The 23,713-nt window shown below is 41.3% G+C and overlaps 1 protein-coding gene and 1 long non-coding RNA gene across 2 annotated transcripts in view; one reads left to right on the top strand and one right to left on the bottom strand.

Moving 5' to 3' along the window:
- Nucleotides 1–19,653, bottom strand: part of LOC110500418 — a 42,734-nt gene extending 23,081 nt beyond the window's left edge. Inside the window, exons 1-2 of the long non-coding RNA XR_002470101.2 lie at nt 19,189–19,653; nt 5,383–5,454 (exon numbers count right to left, since the gene is read on the bottom strand). This is a non-coding gene — a long non-coding RNA (uncharacterized LOC110500418). The remainder of the gene's footprint in view (nt 1–5,382; nt 5,455–19,188) is intronic.
- A 1,936-nt stretch (nt 19,654–21,589) lies between these two features.
- LOC110500835 (protein NDRG2) overlaps nt 21,590–23,713 on the top strand; it is a 29,433-nt gene continuing 27,309 nt past the window's right edge. The window contains exon 1 of the mRNA XM_036957836.1: nt 21,590–22,122. The gene's annotated coding sequence lies outside the window, so the exon portion shown is untranslated. The remainder of the gene's footprint in view (nt 22,123–23,713) is intronic.

Genomic DNA, 23,713 nt, shown 5'->3' with positions numbered 1-23,713 from the left:
CGAAATCCGGGCAAGGGTGGCCGAACCAGCGAGACATCAGGAATTGTAACATACTCTGTTTCACTGAAACATAGCTCTCTCGGGATATGCTGTCAGAGTCGGTACAGCCACTGGGATTCTCAGTGCATCGCGCCAAAAGGAATAAACATATCTCAGGGAAGAAGACGAGCGAGGGTGTATGTTTCATGATTAACGAGTCATGGTGTAATTGTAACAACATACAGTAACTCAAGTCCTTTTGTTCACCCGACCTAGAATTCTTCACAATCAAATGCTGACCATATTATCTCCCAAGAGAATTCTCTTCGGTTATTGTCACTGCCGTGTACATACCCCTCAAGCCGATACCACGACGGCCCTCAAGGAACTTCATTGGACTTTGTGCAAACTGGAAGTCATACAGTGGGGAGAACAAGTATTTGATACACTGCCGATTCTGGAGGTTTTCCTACTTAAAAAGCATGTAGAGGTCTAATCTAAAATAAAAATCCCAAAAATCACATTGTATGATTTTTAAGTAATTAATTTGCATTTTATTGCATGACATAAGTATTTGATCACCTACCAACCAGTAAGAATTCCGGCTCTCACAGACCTGTTTTTCATTAAGAAGCCCTCCTGTTCTCCACTCATTACCTATATTAACTGCACCTGTTTGAACTCGTTACCTGTATAAAAGACACCTGTCCACACACTCAATCAAACAGACTCCAACCTCTCCACAATGGCCAAGACCAGAGAGCTGACTAAGGACATCCGGGATAAAATTGTAGACCTGCACATGGCTGGGCATGGGCTACAGGACAATAGGCAAGCAGCTTGGTGAGAAGGCAACAACTGTTGGCGCAATTATTAGAAAATGGAAGAAGTTCAAGATGACGGTCAATCACCCTCAGTCTGGGGATCCATGCAAGATCTCACCTCGTGGGGCAAAAATGATCATGAGGAAGGAAGAAGAAGGATGAGTACAACCCCAAGAACACCATCCCAACCGTGAAGCATGGAGGTGGAAACATCATTCTTTGGGGATGCACCGGACTGCACCGTATTGAGGGGAGGATGGATGGGGCCATGTATTGTGAGATCTTGGCCAACAACCTCCTTCCCTCAGTAAGAGCATTGAAGATGGGTCGTGGCAGGGTCTTCCAGCATGACAACGACCCGAAACACACAGCCAGGGCAACTAAGGAGTGGCTCCGTAAGAAGCATCTCAAGGTCCTGGAGTGGCCTAGCCAGTCTCCAGACCTGAACCCAATAGAAAATATTTGGAGGGAGCTGAAAGTCCGTATTGCCCAGCGATAGCCCCGAAACCTGAAGGATCTGGAGAAGGTCTGTATGGAGGAGTGGGACAAAATCCCTGCTGCAGTGTGTGCAAACCTGGTCAAGAACTACAGGAAACGTATGATGATCTCTGTAATTGCAAACAAAGGTTTCTGTACCGAATATTAAGTTCTGCTTTTCTGATGTATCAAATACTTATGTCATGCAATAAAATGCAAATAAATTACTTAAAAATCATACCATGTGATTTTCTGGATTTTTGTTTTAGATTCTGTCTCTCACAGTTGAAGTGTACCTATGATAAAAAAGCCAGACCTCTACATGCTTTGTAAGTAGGAAAGACTGACGATTTTGCAGGTTATCAAATGCTTGTTCTCCCCACTGTATATCTTGAGGTTGCATTTATTGTAGCTGGGGATTTTAACAAAACACATTTAAGAAAAGGCAAACCAAATTGTATCATCATATTGATTGTAGCACTCGCACTGGAAAACACTGGACCATTGTTACTCTAACTTCTGCGATGTATCCCCTCCTTTTGGCAAATCTGACCATGACTTCACTTTGCTCCCTCCCTTCCTGTAGGCAGAAACTCAAACAGGAAGTACCCATGCTAAGAGCTATTCAATGCTGACCAATCAGAATCCACGCTTCAAGATTGTTTTGATCACGCGGACTAGGATATGTTCCGTGTAGCTTTAGAGAATAATATCGACGTATATGCTGATTCGGTGAGTGAGTTTATAAGGAATTGTAAAGGAGATGTTGTACCCACTGTGACGATTAAAACCTACCCTAACCAATACCATGGATAGATGGCAGCATTCGCATAAAACTGAAAGCACGTACCGCCTCATTTAACCATGGCAAGGTGACCGGCAATATGGCAGAATACAAACAGAGTAATCTTTCCCTCCGCAAGGCAATTAAACAAACAAAATGTCAGTATAGAGACAAAGTGGAGTCGCAATTCAACGACTCATAAACAAGATGTATGTGGCAAGGTCTACAGACAATCACGGACTACAAAAGGAAATCCAGCCACGTACGGACACCGACGTCTTGCTTCCAGACAAACTAAACACCTTCTTTGCCCACTGTTGTCACGCCCTGACCATAGAGAGCATATTTATTCTCTATTTTGGTCAGGTCAGGGTGTGACGAGGGTGGGTAATCTAGGTTGTTTTATTTCTATGTTGGCCTGGTATGGTTCACAATCAGAGGCAGCTGTTTAGCGTTGTCTCTGATTGGGGATCATATTTAGGCAGCCATTTCCCCACTGTTTTTTTGTGGGATCTTGTTTATGTGTAGTTGTCTGTGAGCACTCCATAGCTTCACGTTTCGGTTGCTTTTTTATTTGTTTTGTGCGTTTCACTAAATTAAAGATGGAACCCATATCACGCTGCGCCTTGGTCCGAATGTTATTTCGACGATTGTGACAACTGTAGGATAATATAGTGCCACCGACAAGGCCCGCTACCAAGGATTGTGGGCTCTCCTTCTCAGTGGCCGACATGAGTAAGACATTTAAACCTGTTAACCCTCGAAAGGCATCCCTAGCCGCGTCCTCAGAGCATGCGCAGACCAGCTGGCTGGTATTTTTACTAACATACAGTGCCTTGCGAAAGTATTCGGCCCCCTTGAACTTTGCGACCTTTTGCCACATTTCAGGCTTCAAACATAAATATATAAAACTGTATTTTTTTGTGAAGAATCAACAACAAGTGGGACACAATCATGAAGTGGAACGACATTTATTGGATATTTCAAACTTTTTTAACAAATCAAAAACGGAAAAATTGGGCGTGCAAAATTATTCAGCCCCCTTAAGTTAATACTTTGTAGCGCCACCTTTTGCTGCGATTACAGCTGTAAGTCGCTTAGGGTATGTCTCTATCAATTTTGCACATCGAGAGACTGAAATTTTTTCCCATTCCTCCTTGCAAAACAGCTCGAGCTCAGTGAGGTTGGATGGAGAGCATTTGTGAACAGCAGTTTTCAGTTCTTTCCACAGATTCTCGATTGGATTCAGGTCTGGACTTTGACTTGGCCATTCTAACACCTGGATATGTTTATTTTTGAACCATTCCATTGTAGATTTTGCTTTATGTTTTGGATCATTGTCTTGTTGGAACACAAATCTCCGTCCCAGTCTCAGGTCTTTTGCAGACTCCATCAGGTTTTCTTCCAGAATGGTCCTGTATTTGGCTCCATCCATCTTCCCATCAATTTTATCCATCTTCCCTGTCCCTGCTGAAGAAAAGCAGGCCCAAACCATGATGCTGCCACCACCATGTTTGACAGTGGGGATGGTGTGTTCAGCTGTGTTGCTTTTACGCCAAACATAACGTTTTGCATTGTTGCCAAAAAGTTCAATTTTGGTTTCATCTGACCAGAGCACCTTCTCCCACATGTTTGGTGTGTCTCCCAGGTGGCTTGTGGCAAACTTTAAACAACACTTTTTATGGATATCTTTAAGAAATGGCTTTCTTCTTGCCACTCTTCCATAAAGGCTAGATTTGTGCAATATACGACTGATTGTTGTCCTATGGACAGAGTCTCCCACCTCAGCTGTAGATCTCTGCAGTTCATCCAGAGTGATCATGGGCCTCTTGGCTGCATCTCTGATCAGTCTTCTCCTTGTATGAGCTGAAAGTTTAGAGGGACGGCCAGGTCTTGGTAGATTTGCAGTGGTCTGATACTCCTTCCATTTCAATATTATCGCATGCGCAGTGCTCCTTGGGATGTTTAAAGCTTGGGAAATCTTTTTGTATCCAAATCCGTCTTTAAACTTCTTCACAACAGTATCTCGGACCTGCCTGGTGTGTTCCTTGTTCTTCATGATGCTCTCTGCGCTTTTAACGGACCTCTGAGACTATCACAGTGCAGGTGCATTTATACGGAGACTTGATTACACACAGGTGGATTGTATTTATCCTCATTAGTCATTTAGGTCAACATTGGATCATTCAGAGATCCTCACTGAACTTCTGGAGAGAGTTTGCTGCACTGAAAGTAAAGGGGCTGAATAATTTTGCACGCCCAATTTTTCAGTTTTTGATTTGTTAAAAAGGTTTGAAATATCCAATAAATGTCGTTCCACTTCATGATTGTGTCCCACTTGTTGTTGATTCTTCACAAAAAAATACAGTTTTATATCTTTATGTTTGAAGCCTGAAATGTGGCAAAAGGTCGCAAAGTTCAAGGGGGCCGAATACTTTCGCAAGGCACTGTATATATTCTTATACCATTCCTTACTTAGATTTATGTGTATTAGGTATTTGTTGTGGAATTGTTAGATATTACTTGTTAGATATTGCTAAACTGTCAGAACTAGAAGCACAAGCATTTCGCTATACTCACAATAACATCTGCTAACCATGTGTATGTGACCAATAAAATTTGATTTGACCTATGTTTGCTCTGATGCAGTACACGTATTAGTTAGCTAGCTAGCTAGTCAGCTAACAAGCGATTAGTATTAGCGGCTAACACAATTTGTTTTAGCCAGACAAACTAGCTGTTTGCAGACAGTAAGATAAACAAACTAATAGTGTATAATTATAGAACGTTTGTAGATTTGTATTAAGAAGCTAAATGGAAAGCCGCATCGTTGTCATCAACATATTGTTGCATCTGCTGCATTGACCATGCAGACTGAAGACTGAACGGTCAAGCAACAACAAATGGTCTCGTGGTCGACCAACGACAACTGTGCTCCTTGAGTGACAGTGGGCGGGCTTGATGAGAGAGATGACTCAAGTAGCAGAGTAATCTATAAAAACTGAGTTGCGTATCACATTTAACAAACAAAACATTGAAATGCAATTATATAAGGTAAAGTAAAAAAACAAACGGGTCTGTGCATCAATACCGGTGTAAAATACGATAAACCGCCCAGCCCTTACACACAGACACTCCACTTCATACAAACACACACATTGAGTGCTAAGCATGGTGCTGTATTGTATGGCTTCCGTCTTGAGAGCTCCAACACCAACTTTGCTATTTTGTGCCTCTTTTGGCGTTTTATCTGAAAATAATTGGACTAAATGTAACCACTATCATTGGCTATGATCAACAAAAATTGGCAGTACTAACCTCAATTTCGGCTTTGACTTTGACTCATCGCCCTGCGCTCTTTATGTACCTCCAATTCAATCTTCGGGCTACCTAAGAGGAAACACAGATGAAGAAGAGGCAAAAGATCAGGCGGCCTGTCGCGTTTAAGGCGAAGGGAAAACCGCTCCCCACTTCCCTCCATTCTATTGGCGAATGTACAGTCACTTGATAACATGATGGATGACTTCCGATCGCAGATTTGCTATCAACGAGACTCTTGTAACTGCAATATTCTAATATTCTGAAACATTACTTTTGGACAGGATATCCCTCACTGCTATCCAGCTCTATGAATTTTCCATTTACCGAGCGGACAGGACTCGGATTCATGGAAATCCAGAGGGGAAGGGGTATGTCTCTTCATCAACAACAACAACGGATGGTGTGCAAACTCTAGGAATACTTGATGGTCAATCGCAGACCCTTCTACCTCACGAGATAGTTTTCATCTGTTATTGTGATTGCTGTATATATTCCACCTCCGGACAACAACAACAATCTGACACTTAACGAACTGTACAAGGCTATAAACAAGCAGGAAACCATGCACCCGGAGCCTGCTTTTCACTATGCTTTTCACGATGACATGATGGCCAACTTTTATCAACACACCGCCTTTGCCAGAAGGGGCTAGGCTGTAACACAACAATATGTGGAAAAACTCAAGGGATGTGAATTGTGTACTGTGTATTCGGAAAGTATTCAGACCCCTTGACAATTTTTCCACATTTTGTTATGTTACAGCCTTATTCTGAAATGTATTAAATGAAGAGAAATCCTCATCAATCTGTACAAAATACCCCATAATGACAAGCGAAAAAACAGAAATACCTTATTTACATAAGTATTCAGACTCTTTGCTATGAGACTTGAAACTGAGCTCAGGAGCATCCTGTTTCCATTGATCATCTTTGAGATGTTTTTACAACTTGATTGTAGTCCACTTGTGGTCAATTTAATTGATTGGACATGATTTGGAAAGGCACACCTGTCTATATAAGGTCTCACAGTTGACAATGCATGTCAGAGCAAAAACCAAGACATGAGGTCGAAGCAATTGTCCGTAGAGCGCCGAGACAGGATTTTGTCGAGGCACAGATCTGGGGAAGGATACCAAAAAATATTGGCAGCATTGAAGGTTCCCAAGAACACAGTGGCCTCCATCATTCTTTAGTGGAAGAAGTTTGAAACCACCAAGACTCTTCCTAGAGCTGGATGCCTGGTCAAACTGAGCAATCGAGGGAGAAGGGAGGCTTAGTCAGGGAGGTGACCAAGAACTCGATGGTCACTCTGACAGAGCTCCGGAGTTCTTCTGTAGAGATGGTTGTCCTTCTGGAAGTTTCTCCCATCTCTGCAGCACTCCCCCAATCAGGCCTTTATGGTAGAGTGGCCAGATGGATGCAACTCTTCTGTAAAAGGCACATGACAGCCCGCTTGGAGTTTGCCTAAAGGACTCTCAGACCATGAGAAACAAGATTCTGTGGTCTGATGAAACCAAGATTGAACTATTTGGACTGAATACCAAGCGTCACAACTGGAGGAAACCTGGCACCATCCCTACGGGGGAAACATGGTGGTGGCAGCATCTTGCTGTGGGGATGTTTTTCAGCGGCATTGACTAGGAGACTAGTCAGGCTTGAGGAAAAGATGAACGGATCAAAGTACAGAGATCCTTGATGAAAACCTGATCCAGAGCGCTCAGGACCTCAGACTAGGGTGAAGGTTCACCTTCCACCAGGACAACGACTCTAAGCACACAGCCAAGACAATGCAGGAGTGGCTTTGGGACTAGTCTCTGGATGTCCTTGAGTGGCCCAGTCAGAGCCCGGACTTGAACCCGATCGAACATCTCTGGAGAGACCTGAAAAAGCTGTGCAGCGACGCTTGTAGCGTCATACCCAAGAAGACTCAAGGTTGTAGTCGCTGCCAAAGGTGCTTCATCAAAGTTCTGAGTAAATGGTCTGAATACTTAAGGAAATGTGATATTTCTGTTTTTGTTTGAAATAAATTTGCAAACATTTCTAAAAAAAACAACTGTTTTTGCTTTGTCATCATTGGGTATTGTGTGTAGATTGGTGAGGGAAAAAAAAGATTTAATACATTTTAGAGTAAGGCTGTAACATAACAATGTGGAAAAAGTCAAGGGGTCTGAGTACTTTCCGAATGGACTGTTTATAATATATTTATAATTTATAATTATCATGTAACTCTAATGGACTGTCAGCCCCTTCATCTCTGTGTATGTGTTTGAGTGGTTACATTTCTCAGTTGCTGTTGTTGAAACAAATCTATGTCACACTTATAAAACAAACCTATTTTTGTATTAGTTTAGAGCAGTGCTTCGTAAGCCTACCACACACACACTATACGATACATTTATTAAACATAAACATTTATTAAAATGACTGAGTTTTTGTCACATCCCGGCTCGTGGGAAGTGACGAAGAGCTCTTATTGACCAGGGCACAAATAATAATATTATAATAATCAATCATTTTGCTCTTTATTTAACCATCTTACATATAAAACCTTATTTGTTCATCAAAAATTGTGAATAACTCAGCACGGGTTAATGAGAAGACTGTGCTTGAAAGGATGCACATAACTCTGCAATGTTGGGTTGTATTCTTTTTTAATTGAACCTTTATTTATCTAGGCAAGTCAGTTAAGAACAAATTCTTATTTACAATGACGGCCTAGGAAATGAACTGCCATTTTCAGGGGTAGAACAACAGATTTTAACCTTGTGTCACACCCTGATCTGTTTCACCTGTCCTTCTGATTGTCTCCACCCTCTCCAGGTGTCGCTTATTTTCCCAAGTGCATTTATCCCTGTGTTTCCTGTCTTTCTCTACCAGTTTGTCTTGTCTGTTTCAAGTCAACCAGAGTGTTTTTCCCGTGCTCCTGCTATTCTCTCTTTTGCTAGTCCTCCCGATTTTGACCCTTGCCTGTTTTCTGGACTCTGTACCTGTCTGCCTGCCTGCCATTCTGTACCTCCTGGCCTCTGATCTGATTTTGAACTTTTGCCTATCCACGACTATTCTCTTGCCTATCCCTTTTGGAACTCATTAATACCAAACACTCAAACCATCTGCATCTGGCCCTGAGCCCTTATACTCAGGGATTCAATCAGCAACTTTTCGGTTACTGGCCCAACACTCTAACCACTAGGCTACCTGCCACCTCGATTGGAGAGAGGTCTTAAATCATTTTCCACACACAGTCTGTGCCTGTATTTCGTTTTCAGGGCTGAGAATCCACTCTCCAATAGGTGCTTAGTTGCAAAGGGCATCAGTGTCTTAACAGCGCGAATTGCCAAGGCAGGCTACTTTTAGCGCGGCCCAACCCGGAAATATGGCAGTGGCTTCTGATTGAATAAAATTTGCACAGAACCGCTTGTTGCCATTTTGATGAGGCTCTCTTGTTCAGATATCGGTAAGTTGACTGGAGGCAGGGCATGAAAGGGATAATGAATCCAGTTGTTTGTGTCATCCGTTTCAGGAAAGTACCTAGGTAATTGCGCACCCAACTCACTCAGATGCTTCGCTATATCTCATTTGACATTGTCCGTAAGCTTGAGTTCATTTGCACACAAAAAAATCATACAATAATGCAAAGACCTGTGTGTTGTCCTTGTTAATGTAGAGAGAGAAAAGCTCCAACTTCTTAATCATAGCCTCAATTTTGTCCCTCACATTTAACATAGTTGCGGAGAGTCCCTGTAACCCTAGATTCAGATCATTCAGGTGAGAAAAAACATCACCCAGCTAGGCCAGTCGTGTGAGAAACTTGTCATCATGCAGGTCAGACAAGTGATAATGATGATCAGTAAAGTGAACTTTAAACTTCTCTCTCAATTCAAAATAACGTGTCAATACTTTGCCCCTTGATAACCGATAAGAGGTCATACAATATGTTTTGTAGTGATTCCTAAGTTGTTGATTTAAATAATATTTTTGAATGCAAATATGCAGAGGGAGTCTAAAAGAGAACACACAGAAGGCTGTATAAAACACCTGTCTCCGGATTACATCTTCAAACTAAGGGCAAAAATGGCATCCGTGACAGAGGGAGAAGTGTCCATAAATGTATTGTCTAGCTAGCTACATTTTCATATTACACGTTTCTAATTTTGTCCAAACGTTGTTTTCATTTCAAGTTAAAACGTACAGTTAGGTAGCTGGCTAACATTACGTGTATGATCTGTGTAGTAAAATTCTTATCTCAGAGCAATTTGTATTGCTAATTATAGCCTAATGTTAGCTAGCTAACATTGAACCTGGTTAGCTACCTGCAGATTCACGCAACGTTATGAGTTGGGAGTATGGTTCATTGTTTAGCTAGCTAGCTACATGTCTAAACAAAAGACTCCACTATGCAAGTAACCATTTCAATAAAATGTTCATGATGGCACTGTGACAACTGTCGATAGACGTAGCTGGTAAATTCTGAATTACTGACAAATTTACGAATGCTCAACCCTCATTGAATATGGCCGGTCAGTAAACGCCAACAGAAAATCATAATTCAATTGTTTCCAGCAGCACAGTTACAGTTACCAACACTCTGAATAACATAAAAACAGCCTAACCAGTTCTGCTAGGGCGAGTAACATGGTCAGAGTGAGCTGTTTTCTCATGTGTCTGTAAGTAGCTAGCAAGCTAGCCAACGTTAGCTTGGGAGCTTGACTGCCGTTATGTCAGAACGCTCGGATCAACCCTAGTCCTCGGCCAGAGCATCCAGTGTGCACTCTGAACACTCCAAAACCGAAACACTCTAAATTTATGAACGGACAATCGATCAATGCTCTCTGGCGCTCCAGATTTAATTTACGAATACACCGATAGTATAAACCACTCTTGAGTCTTGAAAACTTTAGTTGTTTAGTGCATGGCCTCACATGTGAATCGTTAAAGAGGGGCTAAGGCTTAAGAGGGTGTGAACGATGCTGAGTGGGTGTACACAAAGACGAGCTCTCCAATAGGTTTACCAAAACATTCAAGGGACATTTTCTCAAAATCGAGGTTACAAGTATATCAACTTTCAAAGCAGAATTACTTTCCCATTGTTCCTCAACTGTAGTGTATGATATACCATTTTCTAGCTCTGAGTCTTTACTTTTATCCAACGTAAAAAAACACCATTGCAAAATTAGCTACATAAGACCAAATCGAGCCGGTCGGTCACATTTGTTGGTCTGTGGTGTGTAATGAGGAGGAACCAGACTCTGCACTTGACACATTTATGAAATTACTTATCCCAGTTACTAATAAGTATTCACCCATTAGGAAAGTGTCTGTAAAAACTGTTATATCCCTGTGGATTGATGAGGCAAAAGGAATGGCAAATAAGTTTGGCTGCACAACCAATTGGCAAACATACTGCAAATTGAAAAATCATGTTACTATACTGAATAAAAACAAGAATAAACTACACTAGGAAACAAATATAAATTAAATAAAGAATGATAGTAAGAAGCTTAAATTAAATTTACTTTTGGTAAAAAGGCTAACTCAGCTCCATTATTCATTGAATCAGTTGGCTCATTCTTCACAAAACCCCACTGATTTTGCCAACTACTTTAATTATTTTGTTCATTGGCAAGATTAGCAAATTTAGGTATGACATGCCAGCAACAAACGCTGACACTATACATCCACGTATCAAAGTATAACATTGCATTGTAATTTTGAATTCCGTAAATTGAGTGTGGAAGAAGTGAAAAAAGGATTGTTGTCTATCAACAATGACAAGCCACCAGGTTTTGACAACTTGGATGGAAAATTACTGAGGATAAGGATATATTGCCACATCTTCAATCTAAGCCTAGTAGAAAGTGTGCGCTCTCAGGCCTGGAAGGGAGCAAAAGTAATTTTGGTACCCAAGAATAGTAAAGCCCCCTTTACTGGATCAAATAGCCAACCAATCAGCCTGTAAACCAACCCTTAGTAAAGTTTTGGGAAAAAATGTGTTTGACCAGATACAATGCTATTTTACTATAATCAAATTGACAACAGATTTCCAGCACGCTTGTAGGGAAAGACATTCAAAAACCACAGCATTTACATACATGACTGATGATTGGCTGCGAGAAATTGATGATAAAAAGATTATGGGACCTGATTTGTTAGATTTTAGTCAGGCTTTTGACATTATTGATCATAGTCTGCTGATGGAAAAACATATGTGTTATGGCTTTACACCCCCTGCTATACTGTGGATAAAGAGTTACCTGTATAACAGAACACAGAGGGTGTTCTTTAATGGAAGATTCTCCAACATAATCCAGTTAGAATCAGGAATTCCCCGGGGCAGCTGTCTAGGCCCCTTACTTTTTTCAATCTTTACTAATGACATGTCACTGGCCTTGAGTAAAGCCAGTGTGACTATGTATGCAAATGACTCAACACTAAACATGTCAGCTACTACAGTGAGTGCAACACTTAACAAACCTGCAGTTAGTTTCATAATGGGTGGCAAGGAATAAGTTAGTTTTAAATATTCCAAAACTAAAAGCATTGTATTTGGGACAAATCATTCACTAAAGTATGAACCATAGCTAAATCTTGTCATAAAACATGTGGAAATTGAGCAAGATGAGTAGACTTAACTGCCTGGAGTAACCCTGGATTGTACACTGTTATGGTCAAAACATGTTGATACAACAGTAGCTAAGATGGGGGGGAAGTTTGTCCATAATAAAGCACTTCTGCCTTTTTAACAACACTATCAACACTATCAACAAGGCAGGTCCTAGTCATGTCATCAGGTGCCACAAAGAGGAGGAGGCTCAGAACAGGGCAGCACGGCTGGCCCTTAAATGTACACAGAGAGCTAACATTGATAATATGCATGCAAATCACTCATGGCTCAAAGTGGAAGAGAGATTGACATCATCATTACTTGTTTTTGTAAGAAGTGTTGACATGCTGAATGCGCCGAGATTAAACTACTAGTACCCAGCTTAGACAGCCATGCATACCCCACAAGACATGCCACCAAAGGTCTCTTCACAATCCCCAAGTCAAGAACAGACATGGGAGGTGCACAGTACAACATAGAGCCATGGCTACATGGAACTATATTCTACATCAGGTAACTGATGCAAGCAGTAGAATTACATATTTTTTTAAAGATACAAAAACACTTTATGGAACAACGGCGACTGTGAAGAGACACACACACAGGCACAGACACATACTGTAAACATGACAACACATGCACTCTACACACAAGTGCACATGGATGTTGTATGGTAAATATGTGGTGGCCTGAGGGAACACACTGAATGTGTTGGGTAAGGTGTTATGAAATGTAATGTCATGTAGTATTTTAAACTGTATGTTGCTGGACCCCATGAAGAGTAGCTGCTGCCTTGGCAGGAGCGAATGGGGATCCATAATAGATAGAAATACAAATGGGATGTTGAATGGTTTGAAAGATGTAGGCTGCATATACTGTAGCTTCCCTTTTCCATGTGGTCTACGCTTCACGGTTGATCATGTTAATGGCCTGCAAATTCTAATGCATGGACATGACTTATGGATATCAAATTGAACCCTTTCAATCACATCATTGCTGCTTGCGGCTGATAAGACCAGTTACATTTTTTATTTTTTACAATTGCTAGGACCCATTTCTCAGTACTTATGTAACTTTTTCAAAACTCTTCACACAGTGAGCACAACAGCAGTCTATGTGGGTTAAACTGTGGATCATTTTTCATTGCTTTGGCACAAAATGCATTCAATGACTACATCTTTCAAATGTCATGAATTCTTTTCTCACTCAGACACAACCACCACCAAAACTCTATGTACCTACAGGCCAATTTACACATGTTTACATACTCTTTTCAAAACTGTTAAACTTAAGTTCAAAACCTAACATAACACACAGTTGAATAAGACAGCAATTTGCTACATTTCTACAGGCATACCGTATCAAAATATATTCCAAATCTAAAAAATGAAATACTATCAAAACAATTAGACCAACCACAGCTGATTCCCATTGTAGCTGAACACCTACCCAGGTGTTAGTCTTTCAATTTCATTACCGTCTATACAAAAGGGGACATCTTAGGAATAATGCTGTACTGTAATGTAAACATGGACCCAGCCAGAGATAGAGAAGTGGCTGACAGAGGAAGAAGATTGCCAGGGATGAACCAGGCATGCCAAAATATTATTCCCTAGGTGTATTGCCCAAGATGACATAAGATGTGATAAGAACCTGGAGAAGAACCTGTGGCCAAATGCAGAAAACAGGGTTGACTAGCAATGCTACGGTATCTGTATCGGTAGATGGTGTATATACAAATTATTTTATTTTGGAATCACTCAAAGCCAAAAAATGACATAAAACATATTGAAGCATATTCATTACTTATTCATTCCTGCACCATATACTGCAGTGAATTCTAAACAGTAGAGAGGTGTCATTCTTGTTTTTGTAAAGAAAACATTGTGTAATGCTACCTGTTGTTAGGGTTTTTTAGGCCATTGTTTTATGAGTGACAAAGTGTGCTTGTTGGGTGACAACCTTTGCTAATGTTATGGAAGAATGAGTTGATTTGAGACATATATATTAAGTGTTTTGATAGTTTTAGTGCATTTTGGATGTGAATTGAACTGCTGTGCCAAGCTAAAAGTTGGTTAGAAGAACTGTGTTTTGAAAAAGTGGCTTAAGTATTGAGAAATGGGTCCTAGCGACTGTAAAAAAAACTTTAAAAACTAAACGGTCCACATGGATTTACAACAGTAAGTGAACATTTACTATGTTGTTTTTTATTGCATTCACTTTTTTGAGAACTGAAAGGATGTCTCGTCAGATGGTGCTGTTGGCTGGTGTTTGTGTTGCGCCCTGGAAACAGAACTGAGAGTATGTGGTGTGTCACTAACTTAATTGTGTGTGTGTGTGTGAGAGAGAAATGTCTTGGGTTTTGGTAACCCAACTTTAATCACACAAATAAATAATGTTTTCTCTCTCCAAGGAGAGAAATGTTGTGTAGCCTAACCGTTAATACATTATCTCAAACTGTTCCGATACCATAAATATGAAAATAAAAGCTTCCAAATTAAACAAACACCCCCCCCCCACCTCTCTGTCATGTTATAACGATTTATTTTTAAATGGCCGCACAAACGTCTTCCCTGTCCACCATCCTATCCATTCAGTAGTGCTGAATTTCGGCCTCACCGGAGCTCCTTTAAACGCATAGATTTCCCTTCGTACTTGCTTATTTTTGCAACTTGTTTGCCACGCGCCCTTGATAAAAATAGCCTTTTCCCAATGGATTAGATTTATCCGTTGATTTATCATTGTTTGCTCGTCCGTCAACTGTTTCATTGCTTTGTTTTTCACGGGCGCACGGGTATTGGTGTTCTCTGTTCCGTGGCCAGCACTACTAGACCATTTATTTATCTTTATTATTTTCTATCAACATTTGTTTTCTTTCCTGGATCAGCTGATGATGGTTGACAATATCGCTAGACAACTAGCCTACAGCCAGACACCAATGCTCATCTAATCCATCCAACATTAATGACAGTAGGCCTATAGTTGACTCTCTCGGTTAGAATGATTCGATTTTGCAATGGCATAGGTCGACATTAATTGGGATTTGTTTGCCCATGAGAATTGTTTTCACGGCAGAACATAATTACATTTTATGTAGGCATAGTTTAACTTACAGTGCATTTTCATTCGTTTTTCAAGATCCAGGAATCGTACAGGGTTTAAGTTCAGTGTTCTGATTAAATTGTTAAATGCTTAATAATTACAAATAACTCTGTCATAAATGTAATTTATGTAAGGAAAGAAAAGTAGTGTTTTAGGTCACATGATCTGTGAAGACTCCAAGCATTGAACTCATGAATTATGGGCAACTCGTGAATTAGGGTGTAAACATGTTTTGATTCAACTCGTGTCTTGATTGTATTACTGTTGATGATATCTGGAAATGTGCATGTACACCCTGGCCCATCTACTGTTGCTAGCCCCAATTCTGACTTGTGGTCTGATATCTGCTTCACTGATTTCTGCTCTCGTAAAAGCCTGGGTTCTCTGCACGTTAACACTAGAAGCTTATTACCTAAAATGGATCGATTGAAAGTGTGGGTTCACAGCTCCAATCCAGATGTGTTGGCCATTACTGAGACGTGGTTAAAGGAAGAGTGTTTTGAATACTGATGTTAACCTTTCTGGTTATAACCTTTTCGGCAAGACAGATCTTCCAAAGGTGGGGGAGTGGCAATCTTTACCAAGGATCACATTCAGTGCTCGATTGTCTCCACCAAGTCTGTCCCTAAACAATTTGATTTTCTGGTTTTAAGCATTAAACTTTAAATAGCTATTTTCTGACTGTTTGCTGGGTACTATCGTCCTCCATCAGCACCAGCCTGTAACCTACCTGCCATAAGCTCTCTCCTGGCCCCTTACACTAAGTCTGAATTTGTTCTGCTAGGTGACCTAAACTGGGACATGCTTAAACCACCTGACCAAGTCCTAAATCAATGGGACTCCCTAAATCTTTCTCAGATTATCACCAATCCCACAAGGTATGACTCCAAACACCCAGAAAAGGCTACTCTCCTCAATTTTATCCTCACAAATAATCCTGATAGGTATCAGTCGGGTGTTTTCTGTAATGACCTTAGTGATCACAGTTTTACAGCCTGTATTCGTAATGGCTGCTCAGTGAAACGACCTGTCCTGGTTTGTCATAGACACTTGCTAAAAAACTTGAATGAGCAAGCCTTCCTTCATGAACTGGCCTCTGTAAAATGGTATAGAATCGGCTTGATCCCCTCTGTCGAAGATGCTTGGATCTTCTTTTTTGATATTTTCAGTGGTATTGTTAACAAACATAAAGAAAATGAGAATTAAAAATAAGTTCAGTCCCTGATTCGACCGTGATCTTGCAGCGTTACTCCACCTCAAGAATTGCATTTGGCAAAAGGCTCAGCACATGCTGACTGGCTATCGTTCAGGCAAATGAGAAATAAGTGCACTCAGGCTATCCGGAAGGCCAAAGGTAGTTACTTTAAGGAGCAGTTCTCTCTCTGTGGCTCTAACCCCAAGAAGTTCTGGAAAACAATTAAAACATGGAGACTAAACCCTACTCCTCACAGCTGCCCATGTCCCTTAATGTTGATGATGTGGTTGTTACTGACAAGAAGCACATGGCTGAGCTCTTTAATCGCCATTTCATTAAGTCAGGATTCCTATTTGACTCAGCCATGCCTCCTTGCCCGTCCAACATTTCCTAATCTCCCACCCCTTCTAATGCAACTACCCCGATGCTCCTCCCTCTTTTCCGCTACACCACTACAAAGATTCTCCCTGCAGACGGTCACTGAGTCCGAGGTGCTAAATGAGCTCCTTAAACTTGACCCCCAAAAAACATAGACCCTTTCTTCTTTAAGTTTGCTACCCCTATCTCCAAATGTTTTAATCTCTCCTTTCTGGGGAGGTTCCCATTACTTGGAAGTCAGCCACAGTTCTTCCTTTATTTAAAGGGGGAGATCAAGCTGATCCTAACTGGTATATGCCTATTTCTATTTTAGCCTGTTTATCAAAAGTTTTGGAAAAACTTGTCAATAATCAACTGACTGGCTTTCTTGATGTCTGTAGTATTCTCTCGGGTATACAATCAATTTTCTGCTCAGGTTATGGATGTGTCACTGCAACCTTAAAGGTCCTCAATGATGTCACCATTGCCCTTGCTTCTAAGCAATATTGTGCTGCTATTTTTATTGACTTGGCCACAGCTTTTGACATGGTAGACCATTCCATTCTTGTGGGCCGGCTAAGGACTATTGGTGCCTCTGAGGGGTCTTTGGCCTGGTTTGCGAACTACCTCTCTCAGAGTGCAGTGTATAAAGTCATAAAATCTGCTGTCTCACCCATTGCCTGTCACCAAGGGAGTAACCCAAGGCTCAATCCTAGGCCCCACACGCTTATCAATTTACATCAACAACATAGCTCAGGAAGCTCTCTCTTCCATTTATATGCAGATGATACAGTTGTATACTCAGCTGGCCCCTCCCTGAATTTTGTGCTAAATGCTCTACAACAAAGCTTTCTTAGTGTCCAACAAGCTTTCTCTACCCTTAACCTTGTTCAGAACACCAAAACAAAGGTAATGTGGTTTGGTAAGAAGCATGCCCCTCTTCCCACAGGTGTTTTTACTACCTCTGAGTGTTTAGAGCTTGAGGTTGTCACCTCATACAAGTACTTGGGAGTATGGCTAGACGGTGCACTGTCCATTTCTCAGCACATATCAAAGATGCAGGCTAAAGTTAAATCTAGACTTGGTTTCCTCTATCGTAATCGCTCCCCTTTCACCCAAGCTGCCAATCTAACCCTGATTCAGATGACCATCCTACCCATGCTAGATTACGGAGACATAATTTATAGATCGGCAGGTAAGGGTGCTCTAGAGCGGCTAGACGTTGTTTACCATTCGGCCATCAGATTTGCCACCAATGCTCCTTATAGGACACATCATTGCACTCTATACTCCTCTGTAAACTGTTCATCTCAGTATACCCGTCGCAAGACCCACTGGTTGATGCTTATTTATAAAACTCTCTTAGGCCTCACTCCACCTATCTGAGATAGGAGCCCTCATCCTCCACATACAACACCTGTTCTGCCAGTCACATTCTGTTCAAGATTCCCAAAGCACACACATCCCTGGGTCGCTCCTCTTTTCAGTTCGCTGCAGCTAGCGACTGGAACGAGCTGCAACAAACACTCAAACTGGACAGTTTTATCTCAATCTCTTCATTCAAAGACTCAATCATGGACATTCTTACTGACGGTTGGGGCTGCTTCGTGAGATGTATTGTTGTCTCTACCGTTGTTGACCTTTGTGCTGTTGTCTGTGCCCAGTAATATTTGTACCATGTTTTGTGCAGCTACCATGTTGTGCTGCTACCAATTTGTTGTTATGTTGTGTTCCTACCATGCTGTGTTGTCATGTAATGCTGCCTTGTTATGTTGTTGTCTTAGGTATCTCTATATTTAATGTTGTGTTGTCTCGTTGTGGTGTGTGTTTTGTCCTATATTTATATTGTATTTATTTAATTTTTTAAAATCCCTGGCCCCCCTCCCTGCAGGAGGCCTTTTGCCTTTTGGTAGGCCGTCATTGTGAATAAGAATTTGTTCTTAACTGACTTTCCTAGTTAAATAAAGGTTCAATAAAATACAAATAAAATAAAAAATGATATTGAATATAGGCTACCTGTTATGCGTGTGTTCATTTGTGTCAAATTGCTTCATCTGAGAGGGTAGGCTCCTGGCAGTGGTGTAGGCCTATTAGAGGGTAAAGCAACTAAACGCATTTGTTAAATAATGTATTTATTATTAGTCCCCTAAACCTTTTTCGTGCAATGTACACTATAGAGACCCCCCCAAATGTCACTGTAATTAGCAGTCTTGACTACTATAAGCTTTCTTTCAAACCCCATTCCCTGTCTTTGTCACACCTGCCCCGGCTCTTCCTTCCTCTGGCGCGTCGGGCGCCAGACTCCCCAACATTACGCACTCAAGCCACCTTCAGTACGCACACGTGACTTTCCCAGTCTCTTGCATCAGCGCTCATTTGACTCACGGTGACTCAATTACTTGCGTAATTTCCTTCCCTATATCTGTCTGTTTCCTAGCTCTGTTCCATGCTTCGGGATTGTTTGTCAAATGTTCTTGTTTTCCCGTGTGCTGATGCTGTTCCTGTCGTGTTCTATGTCCGTTCCTGAATAAATGTTTGACTCCCCGTACCTGCTTCTCCTGTCTGGCGTTGGTCTTTACAGTCTCTCTTTCCAACCGGGTATCCCTTGACATCCTTCCTGAAACCCTTTGCCTTTCTTTCTCTGTTTTACTTAAGGTGTGTATCCTTTGGCAATCCCCAAATAGCACGCTGCTTTTCCCCTCAACATATCTGCATCTGGCATAGTGATGGGTCATTCGCGAACGAGTCGGCTCTAAGACCTGGCTCTTGTAGGTGAACATTGGGAGCCGGCTCGCATATCAGAAGAGCCAAATCTATTTATAAAACTTTTAAAAAAAAATAAGATATGAATTAACAAATTCCAAGAACCAAAAATAAAATAATTTAGGCCTAAATGCTCAAGCACACACACATTCGTTCTGACTGTCTGCTCAGACTAACAGCCTCACCTGTTGTTCCTGTCAATCAGACACGCGGTGTCAACCAATGAAGCAAAGATGCCTGAGGGAGGGCCGAGCCAACTGTGGAAACAACAACTGGAAAATGAGTCGGAAGCACAGAAGTGTTTGGATGCATTTTAATACTGTAGACAATGTTAAAGCACAGTGTATAATTTTCCAAAACAAAATCTCATATAAAACCAGTTCTACGCACAACCTACACCGGCATATGGGAACTGTGCACCCAACTGTGAAGCTACATAGCTGTAGCGAGCCAGCACCTCCACACGTGGAGATGTATCCACTCAGTCAAGTAGGCCTACTCCGCGACCCACAGCAACGCAGTCTTCTGTGGACCAGTTTATGCCAAAGTCTATGTCTGTAGCAAAACAAGGCCAAATTGATATTGCATTGGCTAAATGATTGCCACCGATTTCCAGCCATTTTTAATCGTGGAGGACAGAGGTTTTAGAAATTACAGCAATAGTCTTTATCCAACGTACACAATTCCAAGGAATACTTCCACAGGAGCACAGTAGGTGCTGAAAAACTTAAGTCTACACAATGCCAGATGGGGATGCCTGAGCTGAGGCCTAAACAAGACTGCACTGTGGAATTCAACATTTTATATGTTGAAGCGGTTTCTTGAGTCAAAGGATGCCATCATCTCTACCCTGGCCAATGTCAATGCACCTGTTGATGCTCTGACCCAAGAGGAATGGGAGGTGGTGGAGGAAGTGCGCAGTTATTACTACATCATTATTTAATCCAGTATTATATATGTATATGAGCAGTAGATGAGAATGTAGTATCAGTAGACAAAACATGAACCTGAACTAATAAGTTACTGTTCTCTCTTTTCAGCTATGTGACAGCCTCAAAAATGATACCCCTGTGTAAGGGTCTGCTGCGAATCACAGCCAGCCGCCAGAGAGAAGCAAATGTAACCACAGGACATGTGACAGAGTTGATGGACACCCTATGTTCATCAATGGACAGAAAGTTCCACAAAATGGAATATAATCACGTGCTATCAGAAACCGCTGCACTTAACCCCAGATTTAAGAAGTTAGCCTTCAGTGGTGCCAGAGAGAATTATGAGCCTCTTCAAAGAATAACCTCAGCAGCAGGGAGGGACAGCCCCAGCAGTCAGCTGGCTCAGGCACCAGGGCAACAGGAAGAAGAGGAATCCGATGGAGCAGAAGCACCAGCAGTAGTGCCATAAACGTCTGCTGTTTGGATGCTGTTTGACGAGAGAGCAACTGGGGATGCAGCACGAAGGAATCCCTCAGCAGATGCCATAATGGAGGTCCGATCCTATTTGGATGAGCCCCTCAAAGCCCAAAGATCTGCAGATCCTCTAAGCTGGTGGAAGAACAAGGCCTCTGTCTACCCACGGCTTACTAAAGTCATAACAGGGAGACTCTGCATTGTGGCCACATCCGTTCCCTCTAAGAGGGTCTTCTTGAAAACGGGACAAATAATTACTGAGAGAAGAAACCGTATCAGCCCCTCGAAAGTGAGACAGCTTGCATTTCTGAAATGCAAATCTCTCATAAAAGCAAAATATGGTCAGCATTGCTGTGTGCTGCTAGTTATAACATGGCAATAAAGAAGAGCGAGAAAAGAGGGACCAGTTTAATGTTTTAAGTGGGATGCTGCAGTTTTGCACATTGTTATTTATTTTTCTTTGATATGGTGCAATATTCTATTATTATGTTGTTCAGATTGTATTTGTTTTGAATTGTTACATTTATATGCACTTTGTTTATATACATTAAAAAAGTTATACTTTAAATACACATGTGTAACAGCATCCATTTTTACATTTAGTTAAATTTGTGGGATGCTGCAGTTTTGCAAATTGTTATTTATTTTTCTTTGACATGGTGCAATATTATATTATGCTGTTCAGGTTGTATTGAAGAGCCGTTTGGGAGCCAAAAGAGCCGGTTCTTTTCGGAGCTTAGACGAACGAGCCGGCTCACTGAAAAGAGCCGGAATGCCCATCACTAACCAGAACCTTGGAATGCGTTCGCGTTTCGTTCCACAAGTAATTTCAACAACGGGCGCCTACCATAACCGAGAGAGGGGGAGCCGAGGGTGAGACGAAGAGTTTTCGCCAATATCACATCGCCATTTAGTCGTTAAGATAACCGTTGTAGTTATCCGTTTAGGATACAGTCCTGCAGTTTGAAGCTTTTATGAAAATATATTCTAAATATTGGCAGCCTAACGGATATGCCTGATAACAACATAGTTGTCCTCCCCTAATATCATAGTAAAGTAACTTGTCGCTTGATTGACGGGTCCATATTATTGTAGGATTTTTCTTCCTACTGGAGAAAGGACTGTAAAAAAAAAAACGATCAGCGAAAAATAAACGTGGACGAAAGTGAAATATCAAGAAAGACTGTCGGGAGCTTCCGACGAGGTACACGCGTGAAAAACAAGAAATAACTAAAGAAGAGACAGGAGTTGTGTCGTTTGCATATATTTTATAAATAAGTCCTTATTTTGGCTGAACATTTTTGTTAATTTAGGGTAAGTAGCCTATGTTATTACATGTAATAGATGTTAATAACATTGTCTGTTGGTGTATTTTTTTCTCATGTTATTTTAGGCAAGTATTTTGTCTTAATTTTCAAATAACAAATCAGCAATCGTGCAACAATGCAAGTAAAAAACAACCCGTTTAGGACAAGATTGGACAAAACTAGAACGTCTTGCAATTTATTCACCAAATTCAGATGTAGATGCATTTTTTTCAATTCTGTAAAAGTGTACATGGTGAGAATGTTACAGTTTGTTATGATCATTTGAGTTGTGACCCCAATCTTTACCCAGCTGAGTCAAACCATGCAATTGTCTAGTCTACTAAACATTGCAGTGTCTGGTCAAATCAAATCAACATTAATTTGTTGTTTACACAGACTAGCAGATGTTAAAGTAGGTGCAGCGAAATGCTTACGTTTCTAGCTCCATCTGTGCAGTAAGCGTCTAACAGTGCAATACTAATACACAAATCCCCCCCCCCCCCCCCCCCCCCAAAGAAAATAAGTAGTTTCAAAATCAAGAATGAAATGGTTTAGCAGACGCTCTGTATCATCACAAACAATGGGATAGGCATAAAAAAAATCATATTTTCTCGACGGTTAATAGGTAAAGCCATTTTGTGGTGTGGGTGAGAGTGTGTTCCTGTGGTGCTGCAATTGATGGTCTTTGTTCATCGTTTTCACTCCCCAGACAGAACAGAAAACCCGATAAAACCAGACTGAAAGCTTGTTTCCGAATACTGCCATTGATTGAATTACACGAAATAAGCATGAACTTGAACTCTGAAGGGACATTAGCCTACTATATGCCCCCGCCCCCCTCTACCCCTTCCTCATATTCAAATCAGACGGTCTTGTTTTTTTTTATTTCAAAATGTTGGCCAAAATGTAAATCTATAGGCTTGTAACGGTGTTCAAGTCATATTGATATACCTTATGCGTTTGTATTTGTGTGTGTCTCGGGCTGGGAGATGGGGATCGACCCCAGGCTGCGAGGCTGTTGGTGCGCGCGAGCGCCACGGGGGAAATGTGTGTCAATGTCAAACGGAGGTGTGTCGCACAGCTCGCGCTGCATGTGGACTCATCGACGTTGATGTTTTTTTCCGTACATTTCAAACATCTCAGATATGTAGGCTACAGCAAATAGCTTACAGTGCACACACAAACACACACACACCTGGTTGTAAACATATTTATCATGTAAATATTGAGTGATTGTCATTCCAAGCAGTTTGTGGGTGGGGTGCTGAAGGTCCTTTTGGAGTGGCATATTTTAAGTAGGTCGTGTAGGTCTACCCTGCTATTATTGGACGTTAAGGCATTGGGAATCTCTACCAAGCCCACTACTGATGTCTCCAGTTTCCACTAATGGGGAATGTGTCTATTCTTATGCTGACCATGGTATTTGGAATGCTGTTGTGTTGACTGCTATTGTATGTGTCTCCTTGAGTATCTTCACAATGTTAGGGTGCAGTGTGTCTCCTTTTGCTTTGACTGTGGTTGTCACTGAACAGTACAGTTTTCCGCAATGGTACCCTATTCGCTACATGGTCGACAATAATGCACTGTCTCTTCTTTAG

Source organism: Oncorhynchus mykiss, chromosome 21 (genome assembly GCF_013265735.2).
Source record: "Oncorhynchus mykiss isolate Arlee chromosome 21, USDA_OmykA_1.1, whole genome shotgun sequence".
NCBI lineage: Eukaryota > Metazoa > Chordata > Actinopteri > Salmoniformes > Salmonidae > Oncorhynchus > Oncorhynchus mykiss.
This window is presented reverse-complemented; position numbering and strand designations above follow the sequence as displayed.